Genomic DNA, 17,304 nt, shown 5'->3' with positions numbered 1-17,304 from the left:
GGGACCCTGGATGCTAATGCAATGCAAGGCAGAGAAGAGCAGCTTTGCTATGGCTTGTTGAAACACTTTTTTTTTTTTTTTTTTTTTTTGGAGAGTGGGACACATAAAATCCACAAGGCCTCCAGCTCAGCTGGAGTTTTACCTGGGACCAGGTACCCAGCTGGGACCAGGAAGAATGTAAGAGCACTGTTGGATCAGATCAAAGGCCCATCTTGTCCAAAAACATCTGGAAGGTGGCCACATAGAAATGCTCTGATACCTTTTGCTTGGGGATTTAGGCTTGAAAAGGGGGTTCTTTTCCCTAAAAGGAGGACTGGACAAATTAATGGAAGAGAAGGCTTTTCTAACAACAACAACAACAAAGTTGTTAGAAAAATTAGAAAAAAATTAGAAAAAAAGAAAAAAGTTACAAAAACAATATCTCAGCTCATCCCCTCTAGGGAAGCTATTGATGGCTATTAGCCATGACGTTCTGCCTCCATGGTTGGAGGCAGCAGTGCTTCTGAAACCCCATTGCTGGAAACCAAACAGGAGGAGAGAGTGTTCTTGTGCTTGAATACTGCTTGCAGGTGTCCCATTGGGGTGTCTGGCTGGCCAATGGGAAGACAGGATGCTGCACTAGATGGGCCACTGGCCTGCTCCAGCTGCCTTTTATTATGTTCAGCTATTGGCAGAGGAGCCCCCAATGGTAGTTCTGCCACCCTCAGAAGTTTGTAGATTTGTTGGGCGGTGATGGCCCAGGAGAGACATTCTTGTTAAGTATAATTGTTTAATTGCCCTGAAATGGAGAATGCCTGTATGTATATTGCTGAAGGTTTCACACTGGAAAATTTCATTGGAATTGTACACTAAAAAAATAGCTCTCGGTCTGCTGGCAGAATTATAGCAAAGAGGCAGCCAGACTGACCACTCTTGGGAGGGAATTTCCTCAATCTGAGAGCAGCCATCGAAAAAGTCCTCTCTCCTGTCACCACCAACCATGCTTCTGATGTTGATGGGACCTCCACCATCATCTCCTCCTCCTCCTCCTCCTCCTCCTCTTCTCCTCTTCATATAAGCCCTTTGAGCAGAACTACACTCTGCCCTTGGCTTTGGTCCCAGACGCATTGTTTTGCGTTGGGGAGAAAACAACTGCCTTGCTCTTTTTATTTGTCTTCTTATATGTGGACAGCATTTTGTAGGGGTATTGTTTTAAATTATTTTGAAGAGCTGAGAAATCATATTGTTAGTGGTAGGAAAAGGCATTTGAGCAGCAGCAGCACAGAAATCCCCATAAGAGCAAGCAGATTGTATTTAGTGAAACAAAGCAACAAAGATGTTGGAATTCATTTATATCTGCTTTTGTAGCTCTCCAAAAGCTGAATTCTGGCAGGATCCCCAAAGCGACAGGGAGTTGTGTTTGTCTAACAGCCATGAACAGCACAGAGTGTATCCAAAACTTCCCTTTCACAAACTGGGTATTAAATAGGCCTGTTGAACTGATTCAATATTTGTGTTGATCCACTACCTGCCTTTTAACCAATTAATCTGATAAACTTTGCATATCACCAGATCTATGATACAGGCCAGGGGGCCTTTTTGAGTTACCAAGAGTAAGAAATCATTTTGCAAATTAAATAAGCAGAACCTAATGCTAATTGTTGGATGAAAAGGTAATTTTAATGGTTTATTTTTGTTGTTGTTGTTTCCAATCACAGTTAGCATACCAGATGAGAGAAAGATTGAGTAACAGAAAGAGGAAGGAGGTGTCAAAGAGCAAAAAAGAGTGGGAGGATGTGTGTGTGAGAGAGAGATTGCACTATGCAATCTATGTAAATAGGGTTGCCATATTTCAAAAAGTGAAAATCAAGTCAGGAAAATGTGTTGAGCTTTTTAAAGTTTCTGCCCAGATCTCGGGGGGTGGGGGGTGGGAATGAAGCTACAGTGGTACCTCGGGTTAAGTACTTAATTTGTTCCGGAGGTCTGTTCTTAACCTGAAACTGTTCTTAACCTGAAGCACCACTTTAGCTAATGGGGCCTCCTGCTGCTGCCGCGCCACTGGAACATGATTTCTGTTCTTATCCTGAAGCAAAGTTCTTAACATGAAGCACTATTTCTGGGTTAGCGGAGTCTGTAACCTGAAGCGTATGTAACCTGAGGTACCACTGTATTTTAAAGGGAAATTGCCAGTATTGTAGAGTTGTAAATGTCATCTAGGTTCAGGAATCACAGCTAGCACTTTTTATTCGTGGAAAAGCCTCGTTGCACACCTGTCCTGCTAACACAGGTTGTCTGTGCTCCCTCAGGAACGAGTGGAAGAGACACTTAAAAAAAATAATTGTCCTTTAAATGTAATATAGATCATTCCTCCTAGTCTCTGTTGTCTGGTGCATAATTACTTTATGGTGCTATAAAATATATATTGCATTCCCTGGCAACACTTATAGCACAAAGCAAGGTTGCCAGTTCTTCTTGGGAGTCAGATGTGGAAGGATCATAGCTCAGTGGTAGAGCATCTGGTTTCGCACACAAGAAGTTCCAGGTTGAGTCCCCAGCAGCATCTCCAAGCAGGGCTGGAAATGTCTCTTGCCTGCAACTGTCTAGAGCAGCTGCCAGCCAGACTAGACAATGCTGAGATAGATGGAATCCAATGGTATGATTCAGTAGATTGCAGCTTCCTTCTTAAATCAGAACCACGAGGATGGGAATCTTACTTTCTTTCTTAGAGGAAGGGTGGAGCATCTGTTTTGCATAAGAAAGCCCCAGGTTCAATCCCCAAAGGCATCTGTGAGAGACTCCCCACCTTAAACCTTGGAGAGCCTCTGAAAGTCAGTGGGTAGACAACACAGAGATAGGTGGGCTAATAGTCTACTTCAATACAATGCCTCTTCCTATGTTCCTGTTTAAATCAAAACCACAACCTATTTATTTTTAGAGGAAGGGACATAGTTGGACAAATGGTCTGTATAAGACAGCTTGTACGATGAGCCTATGTAGCATTTCAAAGCGAGGTGGTGGTGGTGGGGTAGAATAAAATAATGCCTTGATGCAATGCAATTATTCAGCTAAATCTGTATTGAAATGTGCAAAGGGCTTTGGCTGTGCTAGTGATGGTGAAGTCTCTGGCCGTGATTGACTGAGCTGCCCTCATGTGACAGAAATATTGTGAGCTGACATTAACAATAAGTGCAATCTTCCTAATTTAAACATATATATCAATATAAGCAATCCCTGTGTCCAAACAAATATCCTAACGGAATTGACAATTGTAAGATCCATTTCATTTTACTATCGGTTTGAATGCCTGGACAGCTCATATTAATATAGATGTTTAATAATGATTGATGGATTGTCCTTATCCTTAATGTCAGCTGATAATATTTCTGCATTCAGACCATGGAGTAATGAAGGACGGGTGTTTATCCTTCCAACCATAAGGAATTTTGAGTTCATCGCCCATTGGTTCAATGTCCCCACATCTCAGGAACATAAATTAAAAGTGCGCAAAGATATGCAGATATTGAGGATTTTCCCCAAACACAGAGAATCTGTATATGATTTCTGACCAGAAAGAGCCACAGGATGTGCCCACATCATATGACACCCCCCCTCCCGGGAGGAATTATCAGCATTACGTCGCTGGCGTCTAACTGGCCAATTCCTTCCTATACAAAAACCCCTCTTCTCTTGGTGGTGATCTGGGATACTTTTTTCCTGTCATCTTATTGACCCTGGTTCTAATTGGAGCTCCAAAGACACTCAGCAGCGCCAGGCCCCCCAAGATGCATCTTCAGCAAAGAGAGTCATAAAGGCAGCCCTGGGATGGGAAAATCAATCCTTTAAAGTGGAAATCAATAGCTATAACTAATATTAATAGTGATTATCCTGTCTCTATTGCACTTTGCAGCTGGGAATGAATTGTTTTCAAGGATTTAGTGGTTGCTGAACTTTGCAATGCAACACAGAGCTGGAGATTTAGCACAGAGAGAAATCTGCTTCTGTCTGAAGCAGCATGGGGCACCAATTATAAGAATGTAAGAATAGCCTGCTGGATCAGGCCAAAGGGGACCCATCTAACTCAGCATTCTGTTTTCACAGTGGCCAAACCGATTGCCCACTGAGAAGCCCACATGCAGGACCTGAGTGCAACAGCAGCTCTTCCTACATGTGATTGCCCAGATTGTCCGGAGCTTTGGGCTGGGTTGTCATCAATATGCTGATGAAACCCAGCTTTATCTGTTGATGGACGGCCGCCCTCACTTGGCCCCGGACACACTGACCAGATGCTTGGAAGCTGTGGCTGGATGGCTGCGTGGGAGCCGGTTGAAGTTTAATCCTTCGAAGACAGAGGTCCTCTGGCTGGGTCGGGATGACATGGGGTTGGGGGGCCAGCTCCCATCTCTTGCGGGGGCTCAATTAGTGTCAGCGCCTTCTGTCAAGAGCCTGAATGTAACCTTCGATGCCTCCCTTTCCATGGAGATGCATGTTGCAGCCACAGCAAAGGTGGCATTTTTCCATCTCCACTGTATTAAGCAGTTGGTCCCTTACCTTTCTTGCCCTGATCTGGCCACAGTGATCCATGCGATGGTCACCTCCAGGCTTGACTACTGTAATTCACTCTACGCGGGGCTGCCCTTGAAGCTGACCCAGAAACTCCAGAGGGTGCAGAATGCCGCGGCAAGGCTCCTTACAGGGTCCTCGCCATGGGATCACATTCATCCAGTGCTTTACCAGCCGCATTGGCTCCTGGTGGAGTACAGGGTCAGGTTTAAGGTTCTGGTTTTGACCTTTAAAGCCCTATGCAGCCCAGGACCCACATACCTACGGGACCGCCTCTCTTGGTATGCCCTGCGGAGGACCTTAAGGTCCATAAATAACAACACTCTAGAGGTCCCGGGCCCTAAGGAAGTCAGATTAGCCTCAACCAGGGCCAGGGCCTTTTCAACACTGGCTCCAGCCTGGTCGAACACTGGTCATGAGACCAGGGCCCTGCGGGGTCTGATTTCTTTCCGCAGGGCCTGCAAGACAGAGCTGTTCCACCTGGCCTTTGGTTTGGACTTAGTCTGACCCTTATGTTTCCTTTCCTTTATGTGATCTATGGGCTACTTTTAAAATGAGGCTGCATTTTAAATTGCATTTTAACCTATATTTTAAATTGTTTTGGTTTTTTTGTCATCCCCCCATTATGTTTTTACTGTAATTTTTACTGGTGTTAGCTGCCCTGAGCCTGGCTCTGGCCGGGGAGGGTGGAGTATAAATACAAGGTGGTTGTTGTTGTTGTTGTTGTTGTTGTTGTTGTTGTTGTTGTTATTACAGGTAGCTGCCCCAGAATGTGTCAGACCATTGCATCTATCTAGCTTAATATTGTCTACACTGACGGGCAGTAGCTCTCCAAGGCTTTGGAGAAAGAAGTTCCCAGATGCTACTGGGAACTGAACCTTCCAAAATATGTGCTCTGCCACTGAGCTACATCCCTTCCTCTAAAAATAAAGTAAGTCTTCATGTTTTTGGTTTAAATAGGAGCAAGAACTGCCTTGTAAAAACAAACAAACAAAAAACTCCAGACCACACAGCTCAGTATTGTCTGTTCCTCAACCTCAGCCCTCCAGATGTTTTGAGACTACAATTCCCATCATCCCTGACCACTGGTCCTGCTAGCTAGGGATCATGGGAGTTGTAGGCCAAAAAACATATGGAGGGCCGAGGTTGAGGAAGCCTGGTCTACACTGAATGGCAGGACTTTCCATTGTTTCAGACAGGGAGTCTCTCTCATGCCCACCTGGAGATGCCATTGGGGATTGAACCTGGAACCTTCTGCATGCAAAACAGATGCTCCAGTGCTGAGCCAGGACCATTTCCCCTTGATCAAACAAGTAGATTGATCAGGCCAAAGGTTAAGAAAATGAAGGTATTTAATTTCCCTTTGTTTGTTTATTGTTTGAGAGCAAGTGACTGGCCCAAGGTCCCCCAGTGAGTTTCATAGCTGAGGAGGGGATTCAAACTCTGGTGTCTCCCAGATCCTAGTCTAACCACTACACAACACTGTCTTGTAACATGCATTCTTGTTGTATGATTGCATTTGAAAGCCAGCTTACTGAATATTTTAAAAGAAGAGGCATGTAGGCAGTAGCCAGTGAAATCTGAGTGAGACGGGGTCCAGATCTTGTAGCATGGCCGTCTCACCACAGCAGTGCAGCACTGGACTCCAAGGCATCTCTCCCGGTCCGCCTTCAGCCAGCCAGCCAAGATGGTTCTTGCCTTTCCCTCCAGGTACTCCAAGCCTCATGCTAAAGACCCCGATTCTTCCTCTGATATCATGCCAGTTACCCTGGCAGCCTTCCCCTCTGTGTCCTGTGGCCAGAGCCACCCCATTTGTTTCTTTAAATAGCTCTTCCTGTGTTTTGCCAGGTTAATGACTCTGGGTGGCTCCTCTGCCAGGGGTTTCCCTGATCACAGAAAAAAACACCTGGTTTGACCTGTATTGTAGCACTTTGCCAAATCTAGCATCTAGTCCCCTCAAACTTTATGAGGAATGTAGGAAGCCGCCTTATACTGAATCAGATCCTTGATCTAGCCAGATCAGCTTTGTCCACACTGACTGGCAGCAGCTCTCCAGGGTTTCAAGCAGGGGTCACTCCAAGCCCTACCTGGAGATGCCGTTGAAGACTGAGCCCGGAGCTCTCTTTGCGCAAAACAGGCACCCTTCCACAGAGCCACAGCTGTTCTGCACCTGAAGGAACCCAATGCCAGACAAATACAAATTTTATTGGGAAATTCTGGACTAGCAGATTGTAGAAGAGAGAATCAGCAATTTCTTCACGGGTCTGCCAGAGCTGGATATATATATTTTCCCCTTCACCGGGACTCTCTGTCCAATAGAAAACAGTGTGCCCAAATGATGGTCTCTGGTGGCAACCAGTTGCTGCAATGTAAATGGCACGCTGCCTTCCAGTACCAGACAGATTGCTCTCAGGCTTTCTTCTGAAATGGAATATAGTTGCAATCATCCATAGTGAGGGATTTTTTTCCATAGTGAGGGATTCAGAACGAGAGAGAACTGTTGGCCACAAGCCTCCCAGCAGAATACAAAGGGACCTTCTTTTAAGCCGTCTGGGCTGGAACTGAAATTGCACACAGAGAAAGAAAGAGAGAACACTTTGCTAATCGGCTGACATCCCACCCCACCCCAGACTGGCCAGGGTTGCAGTGTTCATGGGGCTGAGTTCCAGGCTATTGTGGGCAGCCCTATGTCAAAACTAAGTTGTGGGCAACCCTATGTCCTCCATGATATTCCTGCGGAGAAGCTGGTAAAATGTGGACTGTTAGGTGGATTTGTAGCTGGTTGACTGACCAAACTCAAAGAGTGCTCACTAATGGTTCCTTGTCATTCTGAGAAAAAGTTGCAAGTGGGGTGCCACAGGGTTCTGTTGTGGGCCCGTAGTTGTTCAACATCTTTATGGACAGCTTTGATGAAGTAAATGAGGGGATGCTCATTAAATTTGCAGTTGACACCAAACTGGGATGGGTATCCAATACCTCTGAAGATACAACTTCAAGATTACCACAATAGGAAGGAAAACTGGGCCCAAACTAACAAAATGAATTTCAATAGGGGCAAATATCAGGTTCTATGCTTAGGCAGGAATAACCAGCTGTAGAAATATAAGATGGGGGACACCTGACTTGCCAGTTGTTGTTGTTGTTTAGTTGTTTAGTCGTTTAGTTGTGTCTGACTCTTCGTGACCCCATGGACCAGAGCACGCCAGGCACTCCTGTCTTCCACTGCCTCCCGCAGTTTGGTCAAACTCATGCTGGTAGCTTCGAGAACACTGTCCAACCATCTCATCTTCTGTCATCCCCTTCTCCTTGTGCCCTCCATCTTTCCCAACATCAGGGTCTTTTCCAGGGAGTCTTCTCTTCTCATGAGGTGGCCAAAGTATTGGCGCCTCAGCTTCAAGATCTGTCCTTCCAGTGAGCACTCAGGGCTGATTTCCTTCAGAATGGAGAGGTTTGATCTTCTTGCAGTCCATGGGACTCTCAAGAGGCTCCTCCAGCACCATAATTCAAAAGCATCAATTCTTCGGCAATCAGCCTTCTTTATGGTCCAGCTCTCACTTCCATACATCACTACTGGGAAAACCATAGCTTTAACTATACGGACCTTTGTTGGCAAGGTGATGTCTCTGCTTTTTAGGATGCTGTCTAGGACTTGCATGTGAAAAGGATCTGGAGGTCTTAGTGGACCACAAGCTTCACTTGAGTCAACAGTGTGATGCAGCAGCAAAAAAAGAGCTAATGCTATTCTGGGCTGCATCAAAGAAGTATTGTGTCCAGATCAAGGGAAGTCATAGTACCACTCCATTGTGCCTTGGTCAGACTACACCTGGAGTCTTGTGTCCAGATCTGGGTGCCACAATTCAAGAAGGATATTGACAAGCTGGAACATGTACAGAGGAAGGTGAACAAGATGATCAAGGGTCTTGAAACCAAGCCTTATGAGGAATGGTTGAGGGAGCTGAGTGTATTTAGCCTGGAATGGAGGAGACTGAGAGGAGTTATGATAGCAATTTTCATATATCTAAAGTGCTGTCCCACGAAAGATGGAACAAGTTTGTTTTCTCTTGCTCTGGAGGGTAGGACCCAACCCAGTGACTTCAAGCTATAAGAAAGTAGATTCTGACTAAATATCAGGAAAAACTTTCTGATGGTAACAGCTGTTTGAGAGTGGAACAGACTCGCTTGGAAGGTGGTGGGTTCTCCTTCCTTGCAGGTGTTTAAGCAGAGGTTGGGTGGCCATCTGACATAGATGCTTAAGTTGAGATTCCTGCATTGCAGGGGGTTGGACTAGATGACCCACAGGGTCCCTTCCAACTCTAAAATTCTATGAGTCTATGAAAACTGTTCCTCAAATTTCTCAAAAGTGTGTTCTCTGCCTGTGAAAAAAGCTCCAGGGTAAAAAAAAGAGTGTTCTTCAGAATCTTTTAATGGTGGAAAAATTGTCCAGGCTGAGGGAATTGGAAAGATGGAATCATAGGACTGTAGAGCTGGAAAGGGACCCTAGGGCCATCTAGGCCAACCCCTTGCAATGCAGGAATTACAGCTAATTGTCCTAGATCTGCCAACTTTTTAACAGAATTGTGGCACCCTATTGGTTATTCAGGTAGTACCTGACTCTCCAAGTGCCGGAGGATTCTGGGCCTGCCTTGAATGTCTGATGTGGAATCCACTGACCTTTTCCTCCTGGTCTAGGGACTCCAGTGTGAGTTTTGCAGTGCTTGACTCCTCTTGACAGAAAGAGGAATAATTGGCTCACCGAGCCTTCCCTGAATGTATTACAAAACACAGTGTATTAAGAATTTCACGGAGGTAAACAAGTGCATCTAATTTTCTCTGTCAATGGTTGGCAGCAATGCATTTTCCCCAATGATTGCTAAAAGTCAAGGCTCTCCACACCCCTCCCTGACCTATGATCAGTGTGGGCGCTGTGGATTTTTTTTTTTCAGCCAGAGGCCAGCTTAATGGTTAACTTTGTTGCCCTCACTTTCTGACGTCTTGATATCTTTTGATTTTTACACAAACTTGGCCAAAGAAGCATGAATGCAGATGTTGATTGTGTGTGTGTGTGTGTGAGAGAGAGAGAGAGAGAGAGAAGGGGGGACACACTGAGCAACTGGCCAGTGAGAAGGGCCAGGGAATAGGAATTAACTCTGGTCAGTGCAAGGGGCAGTTGGGGAATATTCTCAATGAGGACTTGAGACTTGATTTCCATTTTCCCAGGTCCAAAAGACAAGACCATGGTGCTGCTGCAAAGCCAGAGTCTATAAATACCTCTAATTAGACTGATAACACAAGCCCCACCCCCCTCTGACTTTACGCTGTAAATCTCCCTTGCCAATTAGGCTGAGAGGGCCATAAACGAGAATTTACGACCCAGCCACAAAGTAATCCCTGTCAGAAGCTTGGCTTGGTTGCCTTCCATGATAGAGTCACTTTTAAAAATTATTATCCTCATCACCATCTACACACCTTGTCCATCGGGAGGAGATTTAGGAAAGGCTGCCAAAAGGAACTTGGCACACTTGGATTGGCTTGCAGCAGGATGTTGGAGGCAGTGGGGGAGATAAATCTGTGCATTAAGAACATGACAACCCCTGCTGGATCAGACCAAAGCCCATCTAGTCATACGAAACATCAGAAATAACCACTGATCTTAGAATGGACAAGCATGAAGGAAGCAATTTCAGAGTGAGGTGGCAGAGTGAAACGGCTTACAAGTATTGAAGGCATTCAATGCAATTTATTTGGATGTTAACAGAGGCAAAAGTTTGCAGATGTAAAGTCACTCCAAGTTGGTTTATTTCATAGCCTACCACTGCTGTTCTAGAGGGTCCCTGTGCTTATTCTGACTACATTATAGCTCTAATTTGAATGGTCCCTATCTGTGTTTCTGGCATTTCACTTTCCTCTGACCCCACTGCACACAACTCCCCTTCCATTGCCATGCATGTGTATACACACTCTCACTCACTCCATGTACCGTATTTTTCGCTCTATAAGACGCACCAGACCATAAGACGCACCTAGTTTTGGGAGGAGGAAAACAAGAAAAAAAATATTCTGAATCCCAGAAACCAGAACAGCAAGAGGGATCACTGCGCAGCGAAAGCAGCAATCCCTATTGTTGTTCTGGCTTCTGGGATAGCTGTGCAGCCTGCATTCGCTCCATAAGATGCACACACATTCCCACTTACTTTTTAGGAGGGAAAAAGTGCGTCTTATAGAGCAAAAAATACGGTGTATGGTAAAGTAAGACTCTAGATCAGCACAACTTGGGCTGAAATAACAAGTGTGTGATCATCTTAGGAGCCACAAGACTCTCTTGGTTTTGTTGTCCTTGTTTTGCTGTAAACAACCAGCAAGCAGAATTCTCCTCGGGACAGCCAATTCCAGTGGTGTAGCATCGGTTGCTGGCAGCCGGGGCAGCCGGCCAAGCTCGCGCTGAGCAGTGGCGGCGGCGGCGAGGTGCAGACATCTTACTCATATGTAAGGATGTTGGAGAATTCTGATGAAAATGGAAACAGAAATGGGAATTATTGATGCTAACTTATTTGTCCCATGTTTGGAAAATCAATCCAGCAAATATGATTAGTAATTGATTTTATTTTCTCTCTCAGTTTGCAATGTGTTTCCTTTGCATTGAAATGAAAGGGGCAGAATACGGTAATGACAATGTAATTGATGCAACTTACATATGGTGTGTTAATTGTATAACTGAAAGACAGAATTCCCTCATAGGAACCTGCTAAGGTTTTTAGATCTTCGAGGGAGGCCCTTCTCTCAGTCCTACCACCCTTAGAGGCATGCTTGGTGGGGTCATGAGAGAGGGTCTTTTCAGTGGTTGCTCCCGGACAACTTTAGAACTCCCTCCCTGGAGTGACCACACTGGCTCCCTCCTTTTCATCCTTCTGCTGGCAGGCGAAGGCTGTTTTATTCCTATCGGCCTTTGGGAACTGATAGTTTTTGAAGGAAAGGGCTTTTAATGGTGCTGGGCTGTTTTAGGACCCGAATTTTAATAGATTTGCTTTTTATATTGTTTTAATTCTGTGAGAGTTGTATTACTTTTAATGATTGCCTTTTATATGTTTTTAGCTTTTTGTATTGATTTGTGTAAGCTGCCTTGAGTCCCATTCTAGGGAGAAAGGTGGAGAATAAATCAACCAACCAACTTAATGTAATTACAATGTAAATTACATAACTTACATAAGTTTTGTGATTTTGCCATAGCAGACAGCGAGGCCAATGATGCAGCTTTTGGTGGAAGATGAATTGTGGCAGAATGGAAACAGTGCTGCTTGTGTCACAAATGTGGTGGAATAGAAAACAACACCATCTTACATCGTAAGTAATAAAATCTCGCCAGAAATCCAAAGAGGAAATTTTTAGGAATTCAATGATAAATGCAGATCTTGCTCTCAGTTTTGCCATTAAGAAGGAAAGGCAGCATAATGGCAAAACTGAGAGCAAGATCTGCATTTATCATTGAATTCCTAAAAATTTCCTCTTTGGATTTCTGGCGAGATTTTATTACTTACATTGTAAGATGCTTCTCATTCATGTGTGGCATTGGGAGATATGTGGAAGTCCCACAACACTGAGGACCTTTACAAAGCACTGTTGTCAGCCCAGCCCAAGTCATCTGGAAGACACTGACTTCACCTTTTGACTTCCTCACCTCCTAAACTCCGCACCCTGACCTGGCTGCCTTGGTAATATGATTTGTATAGATTGTTTGATTTCATCCTTGTATTCCCAGACAATTCATAATCTCCTGGGGAAGATGGGCAGATAATGGGCTTTCCCTGAGCAGACGTAGTCCCAAAGTGCAAGGGGAACTGGGATAAATTTACCCCTGAAAAAAATGTCTCATTTCAAGTTGTTCTCTATGAAGGACAACAGTAAATATTCTCCCAGCGTTCCCTAGATTTGGGAAATCTGGGAAATACTGGTACTTGATATTCAGGAAATTGCCTTTGGCTTCCAAAGAATTTGTGGAGGGAGTAAAATATTGATAATAGCTAACAGCAGGCATGCTGCAATTTATTAGTTTTGTAAGACAACTTTTTTCTCCTGGACTGAATTAACAACAATTAACAAGACACATGGGATCCACTTTCAGCTTGCCATTCTGCAGGTGCTACCCCCCCCCTTTTAAAAATGTGCGTTCCTAGGTCTAATGACCACAAACCAGAAGGGAAATTTGGTGCTTTGTAACACAGCTCTCCCTGTTTGTTTACATGGGGAAATAACCAGCAAATTAACCACCCTCTTTCAACCTTCTCCAATAAGATTGTGTTTGTTTTTGCTGTCCTCTACTTCATCAAAGAAAAGGCTTCAGAAAAGCATTGTCATTTCTTCTCCAGTGTTTTCATGATTAGCTATTAGGACAAGCAGGCCTGCTTTGCAAGCTCTGAGCTGGCTCAATCAAATCTTAAGCACCCTTGCAACCACTCCTCTCCTCCAAGAAAGCATAAATAGGACAGGCTCAATGTTTTGCAAACATTTGGTGGGAAAGTAAGATAAATGTTGTGTGTGTGTGTGTGTGTGTGTGTATGTATTTGTAGGTCATGGAAAGAAGTCCATACCTATTTGCCATGTTCAGGTGCTGTTGGGTACAAATGTCCTCTTTGGAGGCACGGCACCCTCTGGAACAACTGGCACATCTGGAATATGTCAAGTGCCTCAACAGGCTCCTGACACTACAGGTGGAATAAGCCTGCAAAGTGCCTTCTTCTTGGTCATGGTTCACCTCCTAGCAGGAGAGGCAGGGGTGGAAGAGGGCACCATTCCTCCCTTGCAGTGAAACCTGACCCCACAGTAGCTCACAAGGCTTGAAAAGGTCTGGTGGAGTTGGGGAGGGGGAGCTTTCGAATGAGTGGCTTTTTATCTGCCATCCCTTAGGGAGCTTGAGCTCAGCAACCAATGAAATTATATCTGTTGTTTTAAGCAGCGGAGAAAACTTCCCCTGATCTTTATTGAGATTTATGGCTTCCCTCGAGCTTAATTGTCTCTGGGAGCTTTGGATGTTCTTAACGGGCAACGTAAGTGGTGCTAAGAAGGATGGTGAAGGCTCAAAAGGACTGGCCCTCCCCCATCTCCCTCTTGCTTAATCCAAGAGCCTGGCTTTAAACTTGGTGCTTGAAAAACTCAGTCTGGCAACCAAGCCCTATGAGGAACATTTGAGGGACATGGAAGGTGAAGCAAGCTTGTTTTTTGCTTCCCCAGAGGAGAGGACCCCAATGAACGGGTCCAAATGACAAGAAAGAAGATTTCAACTTAACATTAGAAAGAACTTTCTGACAGTAAGAGCCACTGGAGGATAGTGGACTCTCTGTGGAGGTTTTTAAGCAGAGATTGGATAGAGATCTGCCAGAGATCCTTTGACTGTAATTCCTGCATTGCTGGGGGGTGGGGGGTGGGACTAGATGACACTTGGGAATCCCACCCTACTGTACAATTCTAATTTTTTCCCCAATGAAAGTTGTTTGGAGACCCTTTGGACAATTAAAAGGTAATTACAGCCATACCTCGGGTTGAAGTTGCTTCAAGTTGAGTGCTTTCAGGTTGCACTCCATGGCGACCCAGAAGTAACAGAACATGTTACTTCCAGGTTTTGCCACTCACGCATGCGCAGACAGTCAAAATGACGTCACGCGGAAGCGGCGAATGATGACCCGCGCATGCGCAGATGCGAGTTGCGTTCGCTTCAGGATGCAAATGGGGCTCTGGAACGGATCCCGTTCGTATCCAGAGGTACCACTGTAATATGTTTGATCAGCCCGTCCAAGAACCAACCAACCAACCAACCAACCAACCAACCAACCAACCAACCAATTATTCTGCAATGGTTTCCCAATGTTATGGCACTATTGACACCTGAAGGGGCACATTCATTCATTCATTCATTCAGTCAGTCAGTCTGTCTGTCTGTCTGTCTGTCTGTCAGTCAGCATTCATTCATTCATTCACTGTATTTATATTGCACCTTTGTTCTCCAAATTACTTAAGGTAACACACATGGTTCTCTGTGTACCCACAACCACCCTGTGAGGTAGGTTAGGCCAAGAGGCAGTGATTGGCCCAAGGTCATCCAGTGAGCTTCATGATCAGGTGGGGATTTGAACCCTGGTCTCCCAGTTCTTAGTACAACACTCAAACCACTACATGACATTGGCTCTCCAACTAGTGCAGCAAATGTGGGGTGACACTGCCTCCCACCTGGCCTCAAACATTTGCAGTATAAGAAGTTCTCAGATTTCAGCAGGAAGGTATGGGGCATACCCCAGTTGCAAACAAAGCAGTCTCTCTGGTCTGAAACTTTTCCAGGCGCAATTAGTCTTTGGAAGAGGCATCACGTGTAACTGCCCTGATCCCATCACAAGCACAAATCATCATCATAAATGCGCAATAAAAAGGATGCCTGGAGGAGGTGCTATGGTCAATATCTCTCATTTCAGTTTCCCCATTGTTTAAAAAATGCTTTGACTCTCACTGTGCCCGAGGTGCTAGAGAGGCAGAAGGTTTCCATCTGCCTCGGCCCTGAACTGCAATGACTCAGGCTCTGCTGGACGAAACAGCCTGGAGAAATATCTTCTCATCACCATCGTTAAAGCAAATTGAATTTGTCCAGGAAAAAGCTACTAAATGCATTTTGCGGCAACCGGAGAAACAGACTCTTGTCTGCCCAGTTTTCCTTTGGGCTTGGAGGTGCGAAAGAAGGTTAGGGTCATGCTGGTCATTGCCTTACATTGCATTTGCATCCCCCCCCCTTTAATGCAAAATAAAAACCCCAAATATATATTAAGAACACAAACTTAGGAAGCTTAAGAAAAATTATCGGTGGCAAAAACACGTCCTCTCATGTTGCAGAGGGTTGGACTAGATGACACTTGGGGTCCCATCCAGCTCTATCGTTCTATGATTCTATGACCTCAGAAGGTGGTGGACTCTCCTTCCTTGGATGTTTTTAAGCAGATATTGGATGACCATCTGCCACATACTCTTTAGCTGTGATTCCTGCATTGCAGGGAGTTGGACTACACACTAGATGATCCTTGGGAGTCCCTTTTAACTCCATGATTCTATGATTCTCTCACCTTTAGCTCTGCCAACATTTCCCCCACTGGAGCATGTGGGAACATTCCTTCGCTGCCAAGTGCCAAAATAGCTCTTGAGCTCCTGCAGCGTCTTTGCGGAGGACCCAGCGTGAGGCAACATGTTGCCGCAATTAACAAGCAGCTGGCGTTGGCAGTGGTCCTTGGTTTGCAGCTGCACCTCTGAGCCTGTTTTCCAATGTTGTTTTGACAAGACAGGTTTTTTTTGGGGGGGTGTTGGGGGATGGCATCGGGGAATTTCGCTGCCCCTGGGATTGCCCCGACTTGCACAAAACAATTCGCTCTAGCATTCAGGAGGCCAGGTGCAACGAGGGTTTCATAATTAAATCGAGCACCTTGTATGCAGGCCTCTGGAATTTGCAGGTTTGCCTTGTGGGGAAAGACAGTTAGGACCCAAAAAGGCTTTACCATGAGGGGCTAGGCTGGGCCTGCATAGCTTATGGCCCACTGGGCCAAACCTGACTGCCCTGTCAAGTATTCTCTCTCTCTATCTCACTCACACAAACAAACTCACACATGTTCCACCAACAAAACCTCCAAAATTCTTAGGGTTGGGGTTAGCCATATGTGGCTAAGCTACAGTTCCGGTAGCCACATCCCAAAATTGATCTTGTGGAGTTAGAAAAAGCTTAAGAAAGGGCAGTGCTATTTTTCTAGAAAAAGAGGTGCCAAAACTCGCCATGAACGCCTCCCTCATTCTCTTAGAATGACATTGGCGCCCACCTGAGTGGTGCCGGAACTGAGTTCTGGGGAGTTCCACCTGGGGGAAAATGTCCTGGGAAAGGTCATCCCAAATGACTGAGCATCCCATTCTCAGAGTAGCCAAGTGGGTGCCCTAATGGGAAGCCCCAAAGGAGGACCCAAGTGGAACAACAGCCCTCCCCACTTGTGATTCCCAACAACAGGAATTCAGAGACAGGCTGCTTTCAGTGATGGAGGGAGTGTATTTATTTATTTAATAACAGGTAAAGGTAAAGGAAAAGGACCCCTGGATGGTTAAATCCAGTCAAAGGCGACTATGGGGTTGTGGCGCTCATCTCCCTTTTGGGCTGAGGGAGCCTGTGTTTGTCCACAGACAGCTTTCTTGGTCATGTGGCCAGCATGACTAAACTGCTTCTGGCAGAACATGACACTGTGACGGGTGCCAGAGCGCATGGAAATGCAGTTTACCTTCCCACCACAGTGGCACCTATACATCTGCTTGTACAGGTGTGCTTTCAAATTGCTAGGTGGGCAGGAGCTGGGACAGAGCAATGGGAGCCCACCCTGTCGCGGGGATTTGAACCGCTGACCTTCCGATCGGCAAACTCAAGAGGCTCAGTGGTTTAGACCACAGCGCCACCCATGTCACTAAATAACATTTATACACTGTTTGGTTGTAAAATAACAAGAACCTCGAAATGATTTACAAGGAGAATAAAACAATAACATTATCAGTAAAAATTGTTAAAAACAATGTTTTAAAACTTTTTTTTTTAAAACCAACATCAATGAAGTAAAAACAGATTAAAACACACAGCGCCATTCTACACATCTGGGTAGGTTTGCCTAAACAAAAATGTTTTTACAGGTGCTTGTAGGCGCTGCCACACTAAAATATTGTTTCTTTTTCAAATATGGAATGAGTATTATATGGCACCTGGAACAGTGCCAG

At 45.2% G+C, this 17,304-nt stretch overlaps 1 protein-coding gene across 1 annotated transcript in view; it reads left to right on the top strand.

Moving 5' to 3' along the window:
• The window catches only part of LOC309333592 (uncharacterized protein), a 39,478-nt gene extending 37,399 nt beyond the window's left edge, over positions 1-2,079 (top strand). The window contains exon 4 of the transcript XR_014152550.1: positions 1,919-2,079. The gene's annotated coding sequence lies outside the window, so the exon portion shown is untranslated. The remainder of the gene's footprint in view (positions 1-1,918) is intronic.
• The last annotated feature ends 15,225 nt before the right edge of the window (positions 2,080-17,304 follow it).

Source organism: Podarcis erhardii (assembly GCF_964252035.2).
Source record: "Podarcis erhardii genome assembly, chromosome: Z".
In the NCBI taxonomy this organism is placed as follows: Eukaryota; Metazoa; Chordata; class Lepidosauria; order Squamata; family Lacertidae; genus Podarcis; species Podarcis erhardii.
Note: the sequence above shows the minus strand (reverse complement) of the source record. Positions and strands in the feature narration are given on the sequence as shown.